A 7,858-nucleotide genomic window follows, 5' to 3' on the forward strand; every position below is an offset into this window, starting at 1 on the left:
CCTTGCGCTCGCCTGCCCTCCCCCCACCCCCCCAGCTCTCGCTCGCTCTCGCCGAGGCTCTGCCAACCCAGTGCAAATCAAAATACTGTCACACAATATGGCGGCGCGGCCGCCGGCAAACACCGCGAGATCTGCCGCCGCTGCTGAGGCGGCGGCTGTGACGAGGCCTCCCCCAGCCGTGCGGCGGGGGAGCGGCGGCGGCGGCGGCAGCGGCGGCGGCGCGGGGATGCTCTTTCTCCGCCCTGCACCCCTCCCCCGACACTCGCAGACTCCGCGCCTGTCTTGCGGAGGCTGAAGGAAGAAGGCTGCCCAGGGCCGCGGCGTGGTGCGGGCCGCCGCCCGGCCAGTGCGAGGGGAGGCGCTGGCGCTAACGGCCCGGGATTGTATTTTATTTTTTGTCCCGGCCACACATACTTTGGAGGGGGATTGCATGCGTGTGGAGAAAGTGCAGGGTTTTCCCGGTCTCGGCGGCCGATAACAATTTGAGCTGAAAGGAGAGGAACTCGAGCTCCCGTCAGCTCGGCCCGTCCGGAAGCGGACGGCGGGACTTGCGGGGTGGTCGCGGCGCCTTGCGGGGTGGGGGCCTCGCGCTCCGGCGGGGGCGGGCCCACGGCGAGATGCTGCGGCCGCCGGGCCTCCTCCGGGCCGGGGCCGCCCAGGGCAGCAGGTGGGCCCGCGGCGGAGGTGGGTGTCCCGTCGCTGCGGGCTGGGGACACACCCCCTTGGAGTCCCGCGGCTGAGCTAACTGAGGTGACCCGTGCCGGAGACCGGAATCGTCCCGAGAGTGTGCGGGAGATGTGCTAGAAGCCTCGGAACTCGCAGCTATGAGACTTGGAAAAAGTGTCGGGCTCAGAGTTTTCTCCAACGCTTGAAAAAACAAAAGTCTAAATGCTGCAAGGGTTTTGTTGTTTCGATTTTATTTTAATTGCACTTTCCTAGAAATCCTAGAAGCAGAGCCAAAGACACTTTAACTTGGGGGGAGAAGGGGAGACTTCTTTCTATCTTCTTAAAGAAATATTTGTTTTATTTCCTGTAGAAAAAAAGTGTTTAATACTCAGACATTTCTCACAATGTAAAATATTTATTTGAACAGCCTAGCGCTTTCGTGGTGTCCAAAACACTACGGCATTTTTCTGTCCCTGTCCAAAATGTCCGTATTTCTCTGCCAGTTTCTTCCTTGAAAAGATTCTTACTTACTCCCCCGAAAGATCTTAAAGGACCATTTTTAGTCTATTTCCAGTGTGAGCGCTGTAGCTACAATCAGCCTTTTCTTTTTTTCAAGCACCTTTTAAGTACAAGGTTCTCTAAAGGTGTGGAACTTTGCCCCGGTCTTTTTCCCTCACTCATTTAAAAATGCCTTAAACCTTGGGATATAGCACTAACTCAAAACCTTTACCACTTCAAAAGCCAAAAGTATTTATTTTTATTTACAAATCAGAATTTAAGTATTTTCATTGTCAATATCATTAAGAGATATAAAAGGTAATTAGGATTCAAAAAATGGAAAGGCATGGTTTTAATTTATTTGCTGGTACCGTAATAAGAAATCACTGAACTTTAATACTTTACAGTACTCTGAGGAATTATTTCCATACTCAATATTAAAATTGATGAGATGAGTTAGAGAAACTGTGTTTTTACCGTATTTTCCCCAAAATGAGGTTGGGTCTTATATAAATTCTTGCTCCAAAAGACCCATAGGGTGTTTTTTCAGGGGATGTCTTATTTTTTTCACGTATAATAATCTACATTTATTCATGTCATCTTCTGGAACATTGTCATAACATACTAAATGCGTCCATCTGACTGATGATCTTAACTGGGACTTATTTTAGGGATAGGTCTTATTTTGGGGGAAACACGGTAAAAAAATTTCATTTGTTTTTAAAAACCACTATAATGCACAGCACATTGATCCACAGGAGTGATGCACAAATGTGTATCACAAAATTTCCGAATTACAAACCAATATATGGTGCTTTACAATTTATGAAGTATTTTTTTAAGAGAAAAAAATTTAAATATATTGGGGTGACAATAGTTAGTAAAATTACACAGGTTTCAAGTGTGCGTTTCTATGATACATCAATACATCATCTGTACATCACATTGTGTGCTCACCACCCAGAGTCAGTTCTTCTATCACCATATATTTGACCGCTTTACTCTCTTCTACTAGCACCTATAATGTATGTGAAGTTTTTTCACATACATTATCTACTTTGTTCTTCACAGATTCTTTTGTTGTATGCATTATTACTACCACCACAAATTTGCAACTGAACTTATGTTTCAAGGGGCTAAATTACTTACCCAATCCAAAACAATAAGTGAACAGTAGGGCTTTGAAGAGATCCTCTGACTCCATATCCTAGATCCTTTCTACCATTCCATCATGCAAGACTTATCCTCTTTGCTTAAACAATTTACAATGGTAATAATAATAGGGTGGTTAGTTTAAGGGAAAAAAAAAAATGCTCTGGGTTTCAGAGCAGGAGGAGATCACAGGAAAGTTTTCTTGGAAATGATATTTCAGATGAGTCTTGAAGAAGGGATGGGATTGCAAAAGACAAAATAATAAAATTAAAAAGTAAAAAGGGAAAGCATTCCAGGTGCGTGTGATAACAGGAACAAAAGCATAGAAAGAAAAAAAGCAGAGAGCATTTTTTGGTAACATTAAGTGTTTGATTTTGCTGAACTGTTAGGGGAAATGTAGGATAGTGGTGAGAAACAGAAGAAGGTAGTAATGTGAACTAAATTTGGTAGGCAGCAGTGTACTAGTTAAGTTTTATGAGCAATGGAATACAATTGGATCTGTATTTCATCTATCCTCTCTATTCAGGGAAAGAAGGAAGATGGAGGTGGGGAGACCATAAAGCCAACTCTTAGCAGGCAAAGGTATGAAGGACCTGAACAAACCTGTGGCAATAAAAAGGAAGAGTCAGAGCAAGAGAAATTTTGATGGTAGATTTTATATTTTTATTACTTTAGGCAAATAAAGTAGGGGGTGAGGGAGAAAAAAAAAGATATCACAGAAGACTGAGTTTTTGAGCCTGAATGATGAGTAATTATTATCCTATTAGAAACAGAGGAGTAAGGTCGAGAAATGTCTTTTGGTTAGAATGATGAATTAGATTTTTAATGTGTTGAAAAATGATTTTAGTTGTCCTCTGGACCTTCCCAAACCTTCTCTTGTCATTCAGATGCGTAAGATGAGAGGCTGAACTTACAGAGAAAGCATGTATGAAAAAGTATTACCTTGTTGGTAATAATGTAAATGCAAGTTAAAAAAGCAAAGGAGATATTTTTACCAGCCTATTAATAGAAAAAGATTGAAAAGACCAACTATTCAGAAATACACTTAAGAAATATATAGGATTTATAAGAAGAAACCTAAAAGCTCTACTGATGGACACAAAAGAAAGCTAGAAAAAAAAAAATACCTTCTTGAGCAGGAAGACAATATTTCAAAGATGAAAACTGTTTCCAAGTTTATAAATTTAACTCAATCACAACCAAAAGTCGACAGTGATTTTAAAGAACATCTGGATATTTTATTAAGTGAATCAAATAAGCAGGTTGCAGAACAGTTTATACAGTGTGGTATAATTTGTGTAAAATGGGGCTGGGAACACACATACGGAAGGAAAAGAGAGGCAGCTGACATGAAGGGGAGAGAGTGAAACATTTTATCCTGCTTTAGAAAATGTGAAAACATTACATATTTAAATTAACAAAATTAATTGAGAGGAATGGCTAGAATCATTTTTTAAAGGAGAAATAATTGGGGATGGGGTGCGGTGGGATTGGGATGACATACTCTACTAGATAAAAGCTTGTTACAAGAATTAAATTAATATATGTAAAGTGTTTGCAACAGTTTTTAGCACACATAGTGTATATATAAATGTTATTTTTTTTATAATCTTGATGTGGGAGCTACACGACTCAAATGCGATCTATCATAAAGGAACATATTGATAGATTATTACTATATGAAGTTTAAAAACTTTTGGATGGGGAAAATAAAAAAGAATAAGAGAAACATAAACTGGAAAAATATACTTAAAAAATACATGATGAGCAAAGTCAGTCAAACCACAAATATATTTTGAGTCTCTGCCCTGGGTCAGGCATTACGTTAGAGGCTGGGTATATGGTGATGAAGAAGATGGTCTTGGCCCTAAATGGAGTTTATAGTCCACATAGACTAATATTACTATTTCTAAGATACAAAGGGCTATTAGAAATCATAAGGTGAAAATCCCACAGGCCAACGAGATGGACAAAGGACACAAGCAGGTTATTTGAAAAAGTTTTGCTAAGGGTCAGTAAACATAGGAAAATAAATTCATTCTCAATAGTCAATTTCACTCAAAAACAATGAAATTTGATTTTTTAATTTATCAATGGTACATATGGAAACAAAGCAAAACCCCAATGTTGGCGCTGTGTAGACAGAGACATTCTCATATCCTGGGATGGGAGTAGAGTTAGTATAAGCTTCCTACAAGGATGTTTAACAACATGTATTGGAATTTTAAATATGCAAACTGTTTGACCTAGCAATTCCACTCCTAGGAAGGAATAATTGGACATATATTTGAGGTGTATGTTTAAGGATATTTACCTTCCTAATAATAGGAAGAAAATAAAAAAATAGGAAACCTAAATATATCTTATTAAGTAAATGAGCTAAATTATGCTGCATTTATACTGTAGAATATGATACAATGATTAAAAAGGATAATGTAGATCTACATACCTTGACATGAAAAGATGCCACAATATTATATTAAGTGAAAAAGGTGAATAGATTGCATGAAAGATTATTAAAAATATTCTGATCACATTTAAAACAGTGGGTGTGTGACTGAATGTATAGAAAAACATCTGGAAGGATAGACTCAAAACATAACATTGGGTGGCGACATTAGGGGTAATCTTTGTTTGATTCTTTATGCTTTTTTGGGGTGGTATTTCATGAATTTTTAACAATGAATATGTTACTTATGCATCAACAAAATAAAACTCTCCAGTAAAAATAAACATAATAAAACTATGTTTCTTATATATTTTCTTGCAAAAGTCCTTTAGGAATAATCTTTGTTTAACTAAAACTATGACCATTGAAATTTTTATTAGGACTCTCAGGTTTTGTACGTTCATATTTTTTCCTGTCCTAAGTCAGTAGGGAAATCTTTTGTAAATAATAAAATATTTTAAGAATTTGGAAAGAAATGACAATCACAGAGCACTGGCCTCATTTCCATGATGGTTAAAAGAATTGAAGAAAAAGGAACCTTGATGGCACCAGATAAAAAATTCTGAGCAGCACTGGCCCTTGGCAGGGGTGGGGATGTAGTGGAGCGGAGGAGAGACGGGGAGTTTGCCCCTTCCTTGGTTTGTCATCCTGCTTAAAACCCTCTCCCACACTGTAAATTTCCATGTGTACAGGACTTTCCGGCGCAAGAGAACTCCTCCCTTTGTCCCTATCTCTCTTCCATCCTTGTTGAGCTGGATCTTAATTTGCACTGTTGCCTGGATATTAAGAACTTTGGGCTCTGCACTCATTATTGCTGTAAGGAGGCTGAAAATCCTTAATTCAACCTACTCTTTTGTGGGACTTAGGGTCCTCGTGGTTATCACATTGGCAACAGAATCGTTCTGTGACACACAACGCTGCCCATCTATGAGTGGAAAAGAACTGTGTCATGCTGAGAGGTGGAGGCCATCTGTGGGAACTAGGGGGTTATTTTAAGGAATTAGTGATTTCATGTAGGTCCCAAGCTTGGCCTGAAAACGGAATAGACAAAAATACAATTGCAGTTGTGTAGAGAGCCACATTTTGAGACACTTCGGTAAACAGGAGTTCTTCTTCTCAAACAGTTTACAAACTACAAGATTAAGATAATAAACTTTGTATGGTCTTTCATGCCTCATATCTCTCTATATGCAGAGTCTGCCATCCCCACCCCACTTTCTTGCCCTGGGGAACCCAGTAGGGACACAATGCCCAGCACATAGTACATTTTCAATAAGACTATTTAGTCCAAATCTTATAGACCTGTAGAATAGCACCCTCTCTTCCTTCCCTCCCGCTTGCTTTTTTTAGAGCAAAAATTCCCATATAAAGAAAAAAGAAAGCTAACTTTGATTGTTTGGAGGTGGGGGTGAGGAGAGGCACTGGATAATTTTCATGTTCCTAGACCTAATTATTGGTTTACTTACTAGAAAAATTCACAGAATTTTCTAAACATTTTTTTTCCAAAATAAATGTTGAAATGCTTGCTATTATAAAATGGAAAACCTTAAGAATTCTGAAGAACTTTATAATAATAAGTCTATGTATCTGAATTGGAGGAAAAAATGACATGCTAAGGAAACACTTCGTAGACTCCAGTTTCAGCTACTATAGCATTTCTTTTAAAAAAATTTAAAAGAATGTTACCTCAGATTTATGAATAACTGCTTTGTCTATGTTACACTCAAAGTCAGCATTTCACTGAAGAACTTTGTGTTCTATTGTTTTTTGTTTTTTTTTGAACTACTTTTCTTTCCATATGATAATGTCAAGATTTTTAGATTCTAACAGCTCATCTATTAACAGCAAAGAACAGACAGGACGTTTGAGATACAAAAATGACGAGGAGGTGCTTTTATATGTTTAGTGGTTCTTGAGTGTGACCAGTCCTGTGAGATTTGGATAGGGCCCTTAGAAAAAGGAAATGTACTCAAAGTGACAAGCTACTGCAATATTTGATATTCAAGCTTGTGGTGAGCCATGTAACATTATAGGCTCATGTAGCAGAATTTCGTTATGTTAATAATGCACACTTCCGCCCCAAATCTCCCCAGTGTATGCTAATAATCAACATTTCAGAAAGATATTTGAAAGGGAAGAAAGATGTTCTATTCATGATAAAATAATTTCAACATTTTTTCAAGTGATGCTTCCAAATTTGGAAAGACTGAAGTACTGAGCTACTTTTAAACAAACAAGTCTAGTTCTTTAGGTTAATGATGGGAGATCCTGTGAGATCCCAGTCACAGTACACCTGTGCTGTTTTCTATAGATTAACCAGGTGTGTTTTATTTATTTGTAAAGTCAACTGCTTTGTGAACTGAAGGTAGAGCACTGGGACCTAGCATTTTGCTGTTGCACCTGCCATCTTTTCCATCTTTACCTATCCAATGTAATCTATTCTGTCACATGTCTGTCTCTGGTGAGGCAGGACAGGCCCAACTTCTAAAGCTCCAAAAAGAGAGTTGATCTGACTAAAACACACACTTGAAGTTTGGATTCCCAGACTTCTGTTACTGAAGGAGCCAGCAGGAAGCTGGACTGTCTGACAAAATCCACCATACCCATCAGTACAAATGGAATCGCGATCACTCTAAAACCAAAAGCATATTTAAAATTAATAAGATCTCCTTTTGTTGAGAGAAGAACTTGAGGAAACCACACAAGGTGGCCTGAAATCCAAAAGTATAGTAATCTTAGATAACACTCCTTGATGTGGGCTGGCAAAGAGACCTTCATAACGAGAAAGTTGGTGGATGGGAAAATGGGGATGGAAAGCGCCATGAACAATGTTACCTGCACTGGGACATAAGAGAGTATAAACAAACTCGGTCTCAAACTTGGAAGCACTCCCAAGCTGTGATCCAAACTACTGAGTGTGTTTCAATAAAATTCCAAAGTAAAAAAAAAGTTACCTGTTCCTTCAGGGTGTAGCTGAATGCCACCTCTGCACCGACTTTCTCTGGTCCTCCAGACAGGTGTCCTCTTTCCACCTTTCGAGGCTTCGTAGCACTTGCTTTGTACCTGTCTGGGGTACTTCCTACAGTCCATTCG

General features: G+C 39.2%; 1 pseudogene; it reads left to right on the top strand.

The window, feature by feature from the left end:
* The first annotated feature begins 4,281 nt into the window (after window positions 1-4,281).
* LOC141571801 (fatty acid-binding protein 12-like) lies at window positions 4,282-7,616 on the top strand (annotated as a pseudogene).
* The last annotated feature ends 242 nt before the right edge of the window (window positions 7,617-7,858 follow it).

Source organism: Rhinolophus sinicus, chromosome 2 (assembly GCF_057876585.1).
Source record: "Rhinolophus sinicus isolate RSI-liver-muscle chromosome 2, RSI-T2T, whole genome shotgun sequence".
NCBI lineage: Eukaryota > Metazoa > Chordata > Mammalia > Chiroptera > Rhinolophidae > Rhinolophus > Rhinolophus sinicus.